The sequence below is a fragment of the Falco rusticolus genome, chromosome Z (assembly GCF_015220075.1).
Source record: "Falco rusticolus isolate bFalRus1 chromosome Z, bFalRus1.pri, whole genome shotgun sequence".
Classification (NCBI taxonomy): domain Eukaryota; kingdom Metazoa; phylum Chordata; class Aves; order Falconiformes; family Falconidae; genus Falco; species Falco rusticolus.
Genome location: NC_051210.1, coordinates 14,726,626 through 14,745,387, shown reverse-complemented (window position 1 = coordinate 14,745,387; position 18,762 = coordinate 14,726,626).

The following is an 18,762-nucleotide window of genomic DNA, read 5'->3' as shown; positions in this document are numbered from 1 at the left end:
ATTTTGTGAAGATACATTTAGTTAGGCTATGACGTGAACTTTGGACTTTGTCATCTTTTTTGTGTTGCAACCCCATCAGACTAATAACTATGTTTGCAGTTGGAAGACAAAGGAATGATTCATTGTAGCTGATTCTGTGAAATTAGAACATTAATCCTACTGTTATTTTCCTGATGTAGTTTTCCTCTAGCAAAGCAGATGAGTGTGTTGGATTTCTCTTTTTGTTTTGGATTTTTTTTCTGCTCTCTGATTCTGTTAGTTCCACTTCTGCTTCATACTGTGGGGAGAAACACCTCAGGATTTTCTCCAGAGGTGGTAGTTGCTCCAAAGCTAACATACAGTGGTTCTGTGCGTTGATTTTGGCTGGATGCCAAATGCCAACCCAGGTACTTTCTCACTCACCCTCCTCAACAGGACAGGAGGAGAAAATAGATAAAAAAACTCATTGGTTGAGATAAACACAGGGAGATCATTTATCAGTTACAGTCATGGGCAAAACAGATTCCACTGGGGAAAGATTGATTTAATTTATTGCAATTAAACATAGAATGGAATAGTAAGAAACAAAGTAAAATCATCATCCCCTTACCACCCACCACCCCCACCCCCATCTTCCCGGTTTCAAATTCAGTCCTCCATTCCCAACTCTTCTACCTCCTCCCCCTCTCAGCAGTGCAGCCAGAGGGGAACAGGGGTTGTGGTCAGTCCATAATGCTTCATCTCTGCCACTCCGTCCTCACACAGTTCCCCTGCTCCACCATGGGGTGTCCCCTCCCAGCATACAGTCCTTTAAGAACTGCTCAGCATGGATCCTCTCCCTCTCCATAGGGTGCAGTCCTTCAGGAGCAGGCTGCTCCAGCCTGCGTCCCCCACAGGCCACAGCTTCTGCCAGAAGCCCTGCTTCTGTCTGGGCTCCCCTCCACAGGTTGCAGTTCCTGCCAGGAGCTGCTCCAGCGCAGGCTCTCCACGGGGTCACAGCTTCCTTCAGACACCTCCACCTGCTCTGGCATGCAGTCCTCCATGGACTGCGGGTAGATATCTGCTCTGCTGTGGCCCTGTATGGGCTGCAGGAGGACAGCCTGCCTCACTGTGATCTTCTCCAAGGGCTGCAGGGAAATCTCTTTGTCTTCTGTGACACATGCAGCACCTTCTCCCCCTCTTTCTTCATTGACTTGTGTGTCTACTGGGCTCTTTCTCTCACATTTTCTCACTCCTTTCTCTCTCTCACTGTTGTTGTGCAGGGTTTGGTTTTTTTACCCTTTCTTAAATACGCTATCACAGAGGCACCAGCATAAGCATGACTGATGGCCTCAGCTTTGAGCAGGGGCGTGTCTGCTTTGCAGCCTACGGGAACTGGCAGTGTACAGCATGGGTAGCCCTGGCCCCTATTCTCAGAGGCTACCCCTGCCGCCCTGCTGCTACCAAAATAGAATACAGATTTTACTGAGTGGTAATGTAAGACAGACCCTAAATGTCCTTGAATGTTGAAAACTTTAGGAGAAACAATAAAACAGTACAGGTGACAACTTTTTAATTACTATGAACACTGGAGAGTAAGAAATTCCACTTCTGTAGCATAGGTAGGCTACAAGGAGCTGAATTCACATGCAGATTACATTGTTAAAACTACTCAAATTTGGGTAAAAAACATGATTAAAATTGTTGCCAGTTTAACAGTATTTTCAAAGTTGGAGGTGAACAGTTGCACTCATACATTAACATGCATTTAATATTCCTACAAACAGCCACTGTGTGTACACAAATCAAGTATTTATTTGTGCATAAGACCTAGCAGAAAACTAGCTGGCTATATGCTTATGCAAATATGTTGGTTATGCATGTGTCAACTGGGAATTTGCACAAAAAATGGCCATGTGTTACTGTTTAAGCTAGTTGTATACACCTAACTAAGCTTACGAGACTGAAAAATCAAGAGATCTTTTCCCCACTGATGTGTGAACATCAGTGATATTGTTGTATAAGAATTTCCCTGAAAATTATTCTATGGTATTGCTTGTGAGTTCTCATCCAGTAAGTTTAGTTTAGGCTAAACTTCCAAGTTCATATGTTGTTCATACAAAACAGATCTTATGCAAGCCTTCTTCAGTCTAAAAATCTGCTAGAACTTGGTGTAAGAGAACCATTCAAACGTTTGCAGGTCATGAACCTCCTTTTCCATATCCCTATGTCTGGAAATAACATTCTGTGGAGTCCTAAAACAAGCAGCTGGAAGATATGTCTTTTATGTCAGAACTAGAGTGATTCAGTAAATTTGTGACCAATATTCCTTTAAATCAGTAAGCTGAGCCAAAACATATGATCTGTTGCTATTCTACGTGTCATTTTTGTCACAACAGAAGTGCTGTATATATGTATGTTTTGTTTATTGGGTGTGCCTTACCAAGGAAATGTTACCTCATGATAGATTTTGCATAAGGCTAGGGCAAGATTTTCAGACTTGTGTGACAAAGTCTGAGGAGAGGAAGCCTAGTCTATCATGACTTCTTAAATCTGATCAGAATCTTATTTTATTTTTGCACCTTACCAGGATTGTATGGAACACAAAGACAGATTCTGTGGAGTCATTGCTTTCAGTTAGAAGGACTACTTAATCAAAAAGTTTTTTTCATAAGACCACACAAACAAAACCAAAAACAGCAAAACCAAGGCTAGCAGTGAGTTACAGTTTGTGCTGTGAACTCCAGGTAGCCTACTGATGCAGTCTTTTGAATTGTGAGCTTCTAAATTTTATAAGACAAAATCATTATTTGTTCCCATCAATAGGATGCATTCTGTCATAGATTTGTATATTAGAACTACATTTGTTGTGAGCCATGTTTCATAATTAATCGGCAGCCAGGTATACACATTAGTCTGATCTGTAAGAAACTAATCGCAGTACTTATATATATTAAGGCTTCATCAGCTGTTCAGCATCTTCAAAGCCATGTGGAAAATGGCCATAGTAATTCTTTCAGCAGTGTTTTAACTTGATTTGCTATTCATTGGTATGCAACTTTTGCACTTCTTAACTCACACAAAGATGTAAACTGCCATAATATTAGTGCTGGAATGTTTCCCCAGTCAGTTCTTCATGGAGAAGGGAAATTATATTTCTAGTCTATAATATGGTATATCTTAATAGTCAGTGGGAATATTACGTAGTGAGTTTGGCACCAATATTTTTTTTCCTTTCACCCTACATAAGGTACAATTGTGACAGAAATATTTCTTTTTGTGCCCCTCTTTAATGAAGATTTCACTGAAGTAAAGGATTTCTCTGTGTTATAATACATTTTTCATGTACAAAATGTCACATTACTTCCTTCCATTTTTTATATATAGCAGGAAAAAAGCCAGATTTACTAGATTTGTTTTACATGTGGATTTTTTTATACAGCTCTCTTCTTTCTTAGTAACTGTTAGAGTACGCCAATTTAAAAAATTCACATAATCTAGGGGTAACGAGATCTTAACAGGGAAACTGAAGGATCTCGGTTACTTGCAATTCATATAATTTTATACAGAATGCCAGTTGACCTATTTATGAAAAAGTAAGAGAACTCATTTCAAGTTGTAGATAATACATTTAGAAGCTTTCAGGTATCTTGGTACTACAGTTTAATGAAGCCACTAATTCCTTAAATGAAAATGAACTGTAGAAATAGCCACTCTAAGAAGATCCATCCAGAGAAAAGAGAATTTTTGTACTCCAGAAAAGCTGGAGCTAGGATTCCTTAGTTAAAAATTTTCAAAAGAACGAGGAACACTCTGGGTTCAAAGTCCATTGGACTGATACATATTTTTTTACTGATTAGGTGTTTGGCCCTAAATCTGTAAGAATGTATTTTTTTGCATATTGAGATATGTGAATTATCATCTGAAAGTAGTAAAATTTTTCGTGCCATGCCTGAGATGGTCCTGCTTCTATGCTATCTTTTAACCAGACCCTCAGATATCATGTTGTCTATGTCTTGAGGTTTTCACCTTGTGTTTTTATTTGAATGACACTTTAAAATGTTAATTTAAATGTTTGTTCTCTGCTTTTTGGTATTCCTATGATGTACTAATACTCTTAATCTATTTGGATTTGTGTAATAACCAGCGGGATTTCCTGTTTCTCTCTTTAATTATCAGTGATCCATAATTAAAACTATTTAAGGTCCCTCCAGCTAGCACATAAATTGTAGAACGAATCACAGAAAATTGATCCTTGACTTGCTCCTCTGTTAAAATACTGTAGGGAGTGGCAGCAGGAACCATAGTAAAGAAAGGGGTAGGAATGTTTTGATTTCTTCATTGTAACAATACCAAAAATAGATATCACTGGTTACATGTCATTCTGTTTGCCTGACAAGTTTTCTAGGGCCCTCTCCATTAATTTTCTGTTTAGTTGTATAGTTATACCTTTTCTGAGATCATATATTACATAAATTATGAAGATGATTTCAGCTAACCTATTATAACTTGCAACTGAAAATGGGCTAAGAACATCCACATACCCATTTTTTACATCTCAGTTGATCAGTGGTCACATCTTAAGTTGAACTAACCAAATTGTCTGTAATTATGTGAATGTAGCCCAGGAAGAAACAGTTCCAGCTCGTAAGTTATTCAATAAAGAATGACTTGCAAAGAACAGCTCAGAAAAAATAGAAGTCTTTCCTATTTGTACAGTGGGACAACTGATAAAGGAATAGATTGTTTTTAACCTCCCAAAATGTAAGGCCAGTGAAAGACACTATCTTAAGAGGAAAAGGCAGATGGATTAAGTTACAGCTTGATGTTTCTTATGCTTCATCTGAGCGTTAGCAATGCTTTCCTCTAGGTTTCTTTGATCTTCCTTTGTTTACCTCAGGTTATTCCAAGGCTTATGCTTGAAATGCTTCAGTATAGTCCACTGAAAAAGCAGTGTTGTGAATTTTTGCTGCTGCATACCTTTTCTTAGGAGCTGAAGCTGTATTACACTGTCTAAAAGAAGCAGTACCACAGCCTGTGCACTGTAACTGAAGTCAGAAGTGGGTGAGAAGGCTGAATCCTTGTATTTTCCATCAAGGACAGCTGCCAACACAGGGTCATGCACCTCTACAGTCATTTCTCAATTCCCACTACTTCAGAAAAAGCATGTTTTAACTATTCATTATGTAGGATCACTCTAACTCCCAACTAGTTTTTATTGTTTTCTTGGTTTACTAGCATGACATTTTCAAATGCTAATCAATTTGTGAGTTTACCATTACTCATATTTTACGTAGCCAATGTAAACAGACCTTTCTGCTATAAAATAACTGGTGGGGGGCAGGAGTTTTCAGTTTTCTTCCTCCATGTGAAATCCTTTATCAGAATCAAGAACAGCTGCTTAAATAAAATCTTCTAATTTGATGTTTCTCAGGTAGGATTTAACCAGTCACAGGTGCTTTAAGCAATGAGCAGGAATTTAATTTTTTCTTACATCCAAATTTAGTCTCAAACCTTTCCTTGTTTCCGTTGTGCATCATCAATGCAAGAACAGCATCAAACACATGGACACTCATGCAGTTTCACTTGTGTGGTACCAGAAGCAAAATGTTTAGAGAAATATCTGTGTAACCCAGAATTATTTAGATTCAACTCACTTTTTTAGCAATGATCCAATTCTCTGTTTCATCTCCTTTCTCTGTCACACATTACCTGTATGATCTTGAATTGCCTCACTGGACCTCATGCCCTACCTCTTAAACAGTGGCAATGGTGGTTCTTTGCTCCCACATCTGTCCTGTTTATTGTGTTGGTAAGCAATTAGGAGAGGGGACTGTTGGGCATGGCATCTGCACAGAACTTAGCACAAGAGGACCTCACTGTCTGAAAACTTGCATGCTTTTGGAATGCAATCAATGAAGACAGATACGTAATAAATGTTGCTTGTATGCTCCCAGAGGACTTGCATTTTCTATTTCATTATAAGCACTGGCATTTGGTAGGAGAGACAAACTTTCTCTCTGTAGAGCGAGCTAAAAGAGACACGTTTCTTGTGATCTAACATGTGCCTCACCTCTGGCTTTGGAGGGTTGACTTTTCTGGGTTGAAGGGCAGTTTATTTTCAAGGCTTATTCAGCCTTGGCCTCTCAGCCATAGTTGCAATCAAAGATGTCAATCAGCATTAGCTGTAATTGTTTTATGATAGAGAACTGGAATGAGGCCACCAATTCATTTCCTACAGGCCACAAAGCAGCCATCTAATTGTCACAATTTTCAGTCATTGCTGACCTCAGGCAATTTCATGCCGTTATCTAGTGTTAAAAAGCTCCCTATGTCATTACCTGGTAATAAAGCCATCTATGCCTTTAAATTCTTACTTCTGAAAACATCTTTGGCCTGCCTATGCTTTCTCATGTGCTTATAGCAGCTGTTTAATACAACAGAACAGTGTGATCAGTGAGGCCCATGTTTAACTGGTCCAGTTGTCCCCTGCTCCTTTCACAGCTTTTTTCTGCTGTGTGGCTGGAAGAACCATCTGAATCTCACCCAAAGAGGGAGTTGATATTTACAAAAATATTTCAGCACATAACCTCAGATTTTTTTATTGCTGTTTTGGGGACTGTTTTTTCGAAAAGTGTAGAGTGTTAGCAGTCCTCTTTCATCAACTTGATATTAGCTTAATAGTAACTTGATATTGGCTTGATACTGTATTTGGAAACATTTACTCTTTGGGGAGTGAAGAGAAGGCTGTTGTTTGCTCTTGGTTTCATATGTGGGGTTTTTAATTTATTTTTTTTCAGAGTAAAGTGTTTGCTGAATGGTTGCTTTTGCGTAAAGTTTTCTATTTTAATTAGAAATGTGTTTGAAAAACTCATAGAAAATTTCACTCTGAAAGACACTCTTGAATATAACCCAAGATACTGTCTTCTTCTTTCCAGTTTCTCTATTGCATTTATATGATGTAGCTATCGAGATTTCCTAAACATGATTCCATTGTTTTCAAAGGCAGAAATGCTGGTATCTCTGGCTGCATGTACTAGTATTTTATTACAAAAAGGGATCCAATAAAATGAGAAAGAATGGCTTGAGAAGTAAGGTACTCTTCTGTGAAAGTAAACATAGCATGATTTGAGCTTCAGATTACTTTGTATAAAAAGATAGACTACTGTCAATGTTATATTTTCATTAGAAAAAGAAATCCAACTTAACAAAGCCTCAGAATATCTGAGGCTGGTTTTATATGTGTATATATATTCCAGCCTATCATTATTTTAGGTCGATACTTTGTCATTAATTATGAAAATAAGAATAGAACAGCATGTAGCAACTCTTGTGAGAAACTAGTCATAGTAATTTTCCCTGGTTTGTTGAATTAACATAAATGTAATATCAGACATAACACCATGTTGTTCTTCTATCTACTATTTTTTGGTTTTGTTGTACATAATATACCAAACAGATGACAGTAAAAAATAATTAAGATCATAGCAAAAGCAAAACAACGTCCCCAAGAAAACAGTTTTAAGTCAAAGTCTCTGGTTTGCAACACCAAAAGTTACTGAAAGATTCTTTGAAATAATTAAGCTACATTTGTCTCAGCAGACGTTTAAATAGCTGGAAGGAAGTAGTCAGGCAGGTAATAATCCACTGGTTATGGATGCTAGAAGAACACAACTGTAGATAGTGTCCTTCCCTTTTTTTTTCTTTCCACAGCCAGTTCTAGAGAAAGAATAATGGACTTGGATGTACCACTGGGCTGATGTAGTAGGGTACTTTAAGGGTATAGGAAACAGAATCTTTTGAAGACTTCTCAACACTAGCTTCTGAAATTAAAATACAGATTTACTTTAATGCATTTTATTTGGTCAAAATGTCCTACTTCTATAGATTAGTTTGCCTCTACTCCACTCCACAGAGATGTTGCTGACTTTGTTATTTATTGTCTTGAATTTAAGATTTCCTTTGCCTTTAGGCATGAGTTACTGTTTTAAAAAAAGCAGCAGGATAAAAACAAGAAACCAACTTTACATCTTATTAGAATACAAATAGGCATAAGCTACTTGTCTAATAGCTTTACCCACCAAAACTTAGCTTCTGCAGTAAAGCAGATATGCCACAATAAAGCATTTACAACATTAAAAGCACTTCTGATTGGAATAAGTTATGTATTTATTTTAAAAATATTTACTGCCTTATCCCAGTATAGATTTTTGGTATCTTTTGATGGAAAAATAAAAACTCCAACTAATTTCTCCTCAACCTTGTAAAGCGCTGAATGATTTCTGGTTGACAAGGATGGATGAGAAGTCAGAAATCAGTTTAAACAGTAATTTTTTAGTGACTCAAATCACTCTTTGTGTAGACTTTTTTTTCTCATACCTCCTTTTTACATTTTTCTCTGCCTGATGCATAGAAATTGAAGGCTGGTTGGCTTTTTTTGAACCAAAACTTTTAAGACTTGTAAGCAGCTCTAAGTGTCACTGTATTTTGAGTGGCTGAAAAATAAGAAAAGGAAAGAGTGTGAATTGAGATTTTCTGACTTTTTTAAGAGAATAAAAAGGATCCCTATTAATTACATCAGCAAGATGTTCAGAAGTCCCTGATACAGTAGCAAAATACAACCACAGATGTGAAAAAGAAATGCTTTTTCTTCCCTCAAGCCTTTTCTTTTGGAAGTTCTTCCTTGCAACTTGAATAAAACTACTTTTGAGAACAAACCTCTGGAATGAAACTGAAATCTAATTTAGGAAGCTCATACTGGTTTAGATTAATGATCTGCTAAATAATATCTTTATTAATATTCATAAAATGAGAAAGACTAGGACGTGTGATAGGGACATCTAAAGGGATTATCTTTACTATGTCACCTGGATCTCAGGAATGCATGTGTAGCCTTGGCAGCAACCTGAGCAATAATAGCACTGTGCTTTGTAATGCTGGCGTAAGTCGTGCTCACTTAAGCTTCTCATCCTGTCTCTTTTCTGGCCTGTTAGCCTGACTGTTGCATCATTTATTATTAAAGATGCTCTGGGGCTGCAACTGCCTAAGACTTCAAGCCTGCAAATCTTAATTAACATCCCTGATTTCTAACCATACAACCCAGACCTTTCATTCCCAAGTTGAAAGACTTCTTCCATGACTTCAGCATTAATTTAGCTGAGCTCGGTAGCAACACATTATCTGTACACAAAAAGATGTCTGAACTGGGAACCGTATTTTACACTGGGAAGGTCATCAGTTTCCTTGTCAGGACTGAAGGGAAATTTATTTGTTGCTTCCCTTGTCTTTATTTTACCTTCTACAAACATAAAAATTCCACCAGCCATGGGTGAAAAAGGGACTGTTCTGCTCACAGTGCAGTGGTGATTAGACTTCCACTCTGACAGCATGGACTGAGCTTCAGAGAAAAAGATCCTTCTGATACTCATTTAAGAAAATGGGCCTGACGCTTCACATTTTGCTGCTTATGCAGTCCTTTATACCCAGATAAAAGCAGGTATAAGATGCAATCAGTTCAGTCTTGTTCTGTTACATCTGCTTTGTACAGGCATAAATCATGCATGAGTTGCTCAGGAATGAAGAGTCAGGTCTGAAATATCTATGTTTTATGAACTTCAGTAGTTTCCTGTGAGTCAAAGCTAGGCTGAGAGGAAAAAAAAAAAAACAAAACCAAAACAAAAACAAAAACAAAAAACCCCACAACTTTTGGTCTGAACACTGGGGAATAATCAGTGCTCCAGGGAACTCCAAAGAGGTAATTGTTGCAGTCTGTTGTGTAATGCATGTCATGAATCTCAGCAGCAGCGATCTGAAAACTCACCTGCCCAAGTTCTCAGCCCTCTGGCATTAATCCTGTCTGTCCTGGGACAACACTAGCCACTGCCTTCCTTGGCTTCCCCATGGACAAAACAGATTAGGAGCACATGAATGTGCTGCTAAAAACCTTTTTCCTCTGCTCTTTCAAGTAGTGCAAGAGAATGATGGGTGACTCAGTATGAGTTACTGACACACAAGTCATAGATTTCTGGGGGATATGTATGACCACAGTCTGTTCTGCTTCTCACATGTACAAAAGTTAATTTTGAAGAGTGGAAGGTGAACCAGGGGAGAAGAAAGGGGAGGGCAAAGTCTCAGCCTTCCTTTGGTGTCTCTTTTATAGAAGTTGCTGAGCTTCATAGCTTATAAAATATTCATCACGTTGTTTGAAGAATAAAACAACATGTATGTGTCTGCTCCTAGCCTTTAGGAAAAAGAAATTCCTCCTGGATATGATTTATATTCATTGTGTAAGCTTTTGTGTGATGAGTAAGAAAGTGGGAATAAAGATGGAGTGGAAAAATAGTTTGAAAAAGATGTTCTGTGTTGTAGCTCACAGCTCTCATCATGGTGTAGAAATCAGCTTTATTTTCATACTTCACTGACAAGACTCTCTGGTGAGATGGGTGTCGATCTCTACAGACTGCTCTTGCCCTGAGAAAAAAATATGCCACATATTTAATTGAAGCCAGCTTCTTAAGTCTATTTTACTGCACATGTTATAAAGAAACAAGCACTTCAAAATTAAGGAAACCTTGTGAAAATATTCTTATACATTGCAACCTTTTAATTCCAAAATTTTCCTTCTGGCTCCACTTCTGCTCCCTCCTGCTAGGGGGAGGAAGAAGAACATGATCTCTGAAGCAGTGGTGCCTGAAGCAGTGGCACCTTCCCACAACTTCCTTGCCTGCTGATCAGTCCTCATCATGCACACAGTATCTACTCTTGCAGCATCTCCAGATCATTCATAATTCCTTTAGTAACATAGTGTTGTATGTTTGCTTTTCTGTGCTGTAAAGTTAAATTTCCTTTATGTGAAAATAAGGCTACTCTTGAATTTTTTAAACCAGTCACTTTCACAGATAAGGTCCTTTTTTTTTGTCTTTGTTGATTATCTGCTATGCTATGCTTGGTCATCTTTCTTCAGGAAAAGCTCATTGAAGTTACGGAAAGGAATCCAGATGACTGTATACTTTTGATCATGCCCTTAATCTTCTCTTTCAAGGAGTGCCTCGTGCTGTCCCTAATCCCGGGATAATTAACCTAACTTTTTTTTGCATCATTTAACATCTGTGATCTTTCAAACTTCTCCCCCTCTCTCCCCTCCCTCCTCCCCATCCCCGCCCCCGTTTTACTCCAGAGGCTAACCTGTTTTTGAGGCTAAACCTAGGTCTTCTGTCCTAGTTAAAAAGTATTTTCAAATGACAAAGATGATGCTGTGGATCGCCTAAAGATCACCATTGCATCACAACTGTGTATTTGGTGATGTAAACACACATGGTCCTTGTGCCAGTACCACTCACTCTAATGACATGTGACAGAAGTTGAGCTGTGGCATGGTTAGTATCAGTAATATGGCTTAGGAATGTGATTTCTGGTGGTGGTTGTTTTTTCTAGTAATTCCTCATGGTCACCATGGCTACCTCAGTACCGTTCAGGGAGATTTTCAGGGTGGTGAGATGGTCCCAAGCTATGGTAATCCTGGGATACCGGAAGCACAGAATTGTTAGCTGATCATTTTCATCGTCAGATGGCTGCAATTCTAGTTTTATTCTTCCACTCTATCTGGAATTACAGAGATGTTTGCTTTGGGAGAACTAATTCTGTGCAGCTGTAAATACTCAGTAATAACTGTTAAGAGAGAATAATTCCAACTGAAATGTGTTGGTGTGGAGAAGGGAGACATATTGCTTGGATGACATAAAAGAATCAGAGTCTATATAGTTTGAGGGCCTTAAAAATAAGGCCAAAATAATTGTCTGTTTCAGAAATATTAATCTTTTTAATTACTTTTTATACCTTTTTTTATACCAGGAATATACTTGTATTTAATCATATCTTGGCTGTGGTACAGGACTCTCATACTAGGTGGTATATACAAATAGAATAAGAACTCTCTTTCCTGTGGTGTTTACAATGTACGTTTAAGATGAGACAACAGTTGGAAACAGGCATGCTGGGGGAATATGAGACAGTGAGGCAGTACTGATCAATACACTAGCCAGTGATCTCAGCAGTACCTAATTGACGCTAGTATTTTCTGCAAGCAGCACAACAAAAGAGAGTTTTAAGAAGGCTTTGAAAGCATTTATAGGCATGTGAGAGAATGCAGAGAAACAGATGTATATCTATTAGATAGACTCGAATCCGGAAGCAGGGAGATGAAAATCATATTGCATTAAAACATTTTTCTGTAGTGCTAGGGCAATGCAACAGGCAATCTTAACTGAAATATTCTCCAGCTAGCACTAACTATAGAAGGCATCGGCACAATAATTTTTTAAGTTTCCAGAGTTATATAGGACATCAAAGGTTACAGAGAAGATTCATCTCAGCTGGACCTTTCTGTAGAAAGTCCTGTCAGCTGCAGAATACCTGAAAGGCTCTTCAGGCTCTTCTGCCTGAAGACAGGATGACATTATGCTCTTTATTCTAGAATTTCACTGAAGCAGTATGTCCATGAGTCAATCTTATTATGTATGACCACAAAATGGGAGAAACGTGGTTCCATTTTCAGACACAGGGGCAGATCTCTAGTTTCAGAATAATGACTGTAGTAACAGTGATTGATAAAAAACACTCCTTAAACATTTATATAAAGAAAAAATACAGCAGAAAGAATGTGGAATGCTTTTTGTTTCGGGTAAGAAAGAAAGAAAAAACCTCTCAGGTTAAAGTAGCTGAAATATCACGATGACTATGTTGTATTCTCAAGAATCAAGAAGTTGAGAAAAATATGTTAATTTTATGCAGATAAAGAAGTAGATCATAGACTAATAGAATCATAGAATGGTTTGGATTGGAAGATACCTTCAAAGATCGTGTCGTCCAACCCCCCTGCCATGGGCAGGGATATCTTTTACCAGATCAGATTGCTCAAAACCCCGTCCAACCTGACTTTGAATACTTCCAATGATGAGAGATCCACAGCTTCTCTGGGCAACCTCTTCCAGTCTTCCAACTCTCATCTTAAAGAATATCTTCCTTATACCAATCTATCTACCCTCTTCAGTTTGAAACCATTTCCCATTGCCCTGTCACTTCTCTTCAACTTCGTATAAACACCCTTTAAACACTGAAAGGCCACAAGGTTATATCCCTTTTTTTTCTCAGGAAAATTATATACTACAGTTTTATGGAAAATATGCATGTATGCATCCTGATTTTTTATTTTTTTTTAGTGCTTATTTGAGTTATAACCTTAGGGCAGCTTCATTTCTTAGACACCCACTGCACTCCCCCCCCCCCATTCCCCCCCCCCCCCAAAAAAAATAAGCACAGATGGTAAGGTTTCTTGCACCCTTATATACAACTTATAGGATAGATACAGTAGAAAAAAAGGGCTCCCATTCCTATGGTGGTTGTCATGCAACTTTAAAGGCATCAGGCTCAACAAAATAAGACACCTTTTTCACTTATTGTCAAAATTCATATACTTTTCTGTTAATATTTACTTCATACTGAGATTTAGTAACCAGCTTATTCAATATCAGCACAACTTGTTCACCTGGAAAAATATTAAAAAGTGTACAGAGACATCTAAAATTCAACACTAAATTTTGAAGTTGCTGGTAGTACTACTGTTTTCACAGAAAAATTGAACCTATTTTCCAGCTAATGCTGGAAAACAATTCAGTTACACTTCAAAGAGTGATGGGTTTTTTGTGGTGGTTGTTGTTGTTGTTGTGCATTAAGGTGAAAGTCTTTCTAAATCCATTCAACACTTTAAATATAACTAAAAATATTATAAAGATAAAAGAGGGAAAAACACTCATTTTATTAAAGAGTTATTTATTCTTCCTATTTGAAGCTCAATTTAAATGTGCGGCTTGCTTTGAGTAAAAGATAAAAAGCCAATTTAACGTTAATGATCAGGGAAGAATTTTTATATCTGACTGAAAGAATTATAGTTCATCTTTTCTTTAATAGGAACAGTAAGTAAAAATAATAATTCATGCATGCTTGCCATCTCATTAGGCATTTGATGTAAAAGAACTCTCCAATATAACTCTTAGTTTTATTATTATTATTTCTTTTTGCAGGGTTAGACTGAATAAGGTTTATTATTTTCATTAGGCCTTAGAATTTGATTATTCAATCAGCCTACTTCAATCCAGGAAGTCACTTATGGTCCATTAATTTAGTGATGCTCCTTGGTTTGTGCCATGATTGTTTAAAGAAAAAAAAAAAGTCATTTTTAAAAAAAAAAGGCAAACAATCCAAACAACAATAAAAAAAATTCTAGTCACTTCCAGCTTCACTTTCTTCTCTGGCTTGTGTCACTCTTGCAGCAAACCTCACATGCAGAAGAGGAGGGAGAATCCTAAAAAATATAAGCAAGACACAAGAGCCAGGGCATATTGGTAGTTTTCCTTGAGGAAATATCAATCTGGTCAAAGGTAAATTAGCAATTTTTTTTCTTTATATTTAGAAGCACCTTTTTCATAATTTTTTGCAGTCTTGAAGAGTCATTTTGGAAACTGACTTGTTTCTCAGCACCTTGTCTATAAAAGAGCTTACAATGGGACTATAGGAGAGTCCCTACCTACCAATTCTCAAACTCTTTGTGACTGGTTAGTACAAGCCTAAAATCTTTGTAAGGGAACACATATAAGTTTTGCTTTGCATAGCTGAGATACAAGTTTCAGCCACTTCCCTGCATGCTGAAGACTTGTTTTTTCAAAGGTCCTTGAAGAGGCTAATTCTTGCTGAAAGTGAAAAAAAGTTCAGTGCCTAAATAATCTTGTAGAACTGTTCCAATAAGGCTATGAAATAAAAAGTCATGGATTATACAGCTTGACCTCAGCAGGCTGTTGTTGCATATTAATAGCAACACTTGAAATACCCATTTATAGGTAGCATTTATGGTTACTTAATGCAGATTTATTCCAAGGAAAATTGACAGCACAGTGCTGAAGGCAACAGAAATTTTGTAAACCCTCCTATGATTACAACAGGAGATCTCAGAGGGAACCTTAACCTGCTTTTGTGTCTTGAGTTACAGCTAAGCCCTTCTACCATGGGAGGTAAATATCCTGAAGCTGCTTTTGTTTATTCTCTGAAGTTTCAGATGGGGACAGGATGAGGAATTAGGTTAAAACAACTCTTGTGGTCACTCTCCACTTGCCTGTTGTACATCTCTGGGGATCCTTCAATACAGTTTAATTCTGTGGTCTAAAATCAAAGCACTGAAGAGTATGTAAGCTCTCATGTGAATCATAAGCACCATAAAAGATGCTAAGGTTGGAAAGAGTTCAGCTATGATACTGTGCCATGATGGGTTGCTAAGTAAACTAACTAGCAGAACAAAGCCTGAGTGTTAACAATTGATACTGTAAAGTAAACAGCTTCAGTCAAATTAACATTTTGCTCCTGATTCTGTGATTACAAACATGTTCAAATTTACGCTCATGGATTGTGGCTTATTCAGGGACCTGCTTGGTCCTGGAGGACCAAGTTGTTTGATCTTCAAGGACAGCCTCTTCGGATAATAGGAATGGTTCATCTCAATGTGTGAAAAGTCAAGCAAGTGTGGCAGAAAAAGTTAGCATAGATGAAGAGCTCAAACACATAAAAGACACGATAGGAAGAGGTAGACTTCTCTTTAAAAGGAAGGCTAATGAAAGCATGGGCCCATTGTTACATGGAGCAAAGGAACTAGCGAACAAAGATATGGAGATAGCAGGGGTATGTTTTTGCCTCAGTTTTCACTTTCTGCCCTCAGGCCACTCAAGTTCCTGAGCCTCCTAGTCTGTGGGACTGGACAGAAGACATCTAAGGCAGCTATCTTTGCAGCACTGCTTGCTGTTTGTCATCTTCAAAAGATGGTGGCTTGATTTCTGATGCCTGGAAAAAGGCAAATGTTTCACCCATCTTCAAAAAGAGTAAGGAGAATCTATGTTATACAGGCAACTCAGCTTAGTCCCTGGGGAGGGTCTGGATGTACTTTGACTTTAGCAAGGACATTGCTACAGTATCCCCAAGTTCCCATATCACTAAATTGGTGAGATCTAGTTAAATGAAAAGGTGGGTGGGAAGCTGGCTGGATGCACAAGCTCAAAGGCCTGTGATCAGTAGTGCAAAGTCCAGCTGATAGACAGTAACCAGTGGTGTCTAGTGGTTGAATTGATGCTGTGTCCATGCAATTTACTGCCTTCATTAACCACCTAGATAACAGGACAGAAGGCACTCCCAAATGGTTTATGGATGACACCAGACTGGGGGGAGCAGTCAGTAAGCTGGATGGCAGGGCTGTTGTTGAGAGGGACCTGGAAAAATGGACTGATGAGTATCCCAAGGGGTTCCCCTAAGGCCAAGGCAAAGTCTGGCCTCAGTGATAGAAAACAGGCCAGCGCCTCCCAGCAACAAGACAGGCTGGGGCCAGCCAGCCAGGGAGAGCCCTGCAGAAAAGGCCCTAGGGGCCCTGGGAGGCGGCACATTACCAGGAGGCAGCAGTGTACACAAGCAGCAAAGCAGCATCTGCACCTGGGAATTCACACACACACACAGCCTCCTTTTCTCCAGACTAAACAACCCCAGTTCCTTCAGCCGCTCCTCACAAGACGTGCTCCGGACACTTGACCAGCCCCGCTGCCCTTCTTTGGACCTCAATGTCCGTTTTGCAGAGAGGGGCCCAGACCTGAACACAGGGTTCGAGGGGCGGCCTCAGCAGTGCCCAGTGCAGGGGGACGGTCACTGCCCTGGTCCTGCTGGCCACACTGCTGGGGACACCAGCCAGGGTGCTGCTGGCCGCCTGGGCCCCCTGGGCACACTGCTGGCTCCTGCCCAGCCGGCCGTCACCCAGCACCCCCAGGCCCTTTCCCACCAGGCCCTTTCCAGCCGCTCTGCCCCAGCCTGTAGCGCTGCGTGGGGCTGGTGTGACCCAAGGGCAGGACCCGGCACTGAGCCCTGCTGAACCTCACACGACTGGCCTGGGCCCATCGCTCCAGCCTGCCCAGGTCCCTCTGCAGAGCCTCCTGCCCTCAGGCAGGTCAGCACTCCCCCCAGCTTGGTGTCATCTGCAAACTGACTGAGGGTGCACTCGATCCCCTCATCCAGATTGTCAATAAGGATATTAAACAGAACTGGCCCCAATACTGAGCCCTGGGGAACACCACTTGTGACCAGCTGCCAGCTGGATATAACTTAATTTATTAGCACTCTTTGGGCACAGCCATCCAGCCAGTTTTTACTCAGCGCAGAGCACACCCATCCAAGCCCTGAGCAGCCAGTGTCTCCAGGAGAATGCTGTGGGAGACAGTGTCAAAGGCTTTACTAAGGTCCAGGTAGACACCATCCACAGCCTTTCCCTCATCCACTATGCAGGTCATGTTGTTGTAGAAGGAGATCAGGTTTGTCAAGCAGGACCTGCCTTTCATAACCCCACGTTGGCTGGGCCTGATCCCCCAGCTGTCCTGCACATGCCATGTGACAGCGCTCAGGATGATCTGCTCCATAACCTTCCCCAGCACCGAGGTCAGGCTGACAGGGCTGTGGTTTCCTGGATCCTCCTTCCCTCCCTTCTTGTAGATGGGCGTCACACTGGCTAACCTCCAGCCTGCTGGGACCAATTAGCCAGAATGGTAGGGTCCTGTCCAGATCCAATTAAAGTGTATTTTGCAGGCTTCACTAACCTCCTGGATGGTCTGTATCCTCTGTTTCTTTTCAGAAGACACCTGCAGGTGGCTTAATGCTGGACTTAGATGTGAAGGTTTCATGCTATGTTTGGGATTCATATCAGAGCAGAAGTTGGTGTCCTGCTTCCTACAGGGCACCTGGTTAAAGTTTTCTGTTTGCATACAAGCAGGTGTAGTCCAGCATTCATTTGTTCTTCTACCCATCATCTTTTCTATTATAAAACTACCACACCTCACTCACTATACTTTTTGTCACTACCTTGACATTACAGTTCTGCATGTTACTTTATCAGTATCCTGCTACATCAGTCAAGAAAGTTGCTGTTTGAAGTTACTCCTCCAAGCACAGTTTGGAGCTGCTATTACATTGTTAGAGAGTAGAACCAGGTTAAAACTGCTTTTGTTTCAGCTTCTTAGAAAAAAAAACCTCCAAAAAACAGTAGAATTATTTGTGAAACCATAGAGGTGAGTGGCTGCAGACGTTATTACAAAGGTGCTGTGGGGAACATGATTGTACTGCTCAAAGGTGGGATTTTAACAAAGTGTGGTGGGTTGACCCTGGCTGGACGCCAGGTGCCCACCAAAGCCGTTCTATCACTCCCCTCCTCAGCTGTGCAGGGGAGAGAAAATATAACAAAGTGCTTGTGGGGCTGAGATAAGCACAGGGAGATCACTCACCAACTACTGTCACAGGCAAACCAGACTTGACTTGAGGAAAAATGAATTTATTGCAAACAAAATCAAAGTAGGATGATGAGAAATAAAATCCAAATCTTAAAAATGCCTTCCTCCCACCCCTCCCTTCTTCCCAGGCTCAACTTTACTCCACATTTTCTCTAACTCTTGCCCCCGAGCAGCACAGGGGGATGGGGAATGGGGGCTGTAGTCAGCTCATTACAACTTGTCTTTGCTGCTCCTTCCTCTTCAGGGGGAGGGCCCCTCACCCTCTTCCTCTCCTCCAGTGTGGCGTCCCTCCCATGGGAGTCAGTCCCCCATGAACCTTTCTAATGTCACTCCTTCCCACGGGCTGCAGTTCTGCACAAACTCCCTCAGTGTGGGTCCCTCCTGTGGGGCACAGCCCCTCAGGCCCAGCTGGCTCCAGCCTGGGTCCCGCGTGGGGTCACAAGCCCTG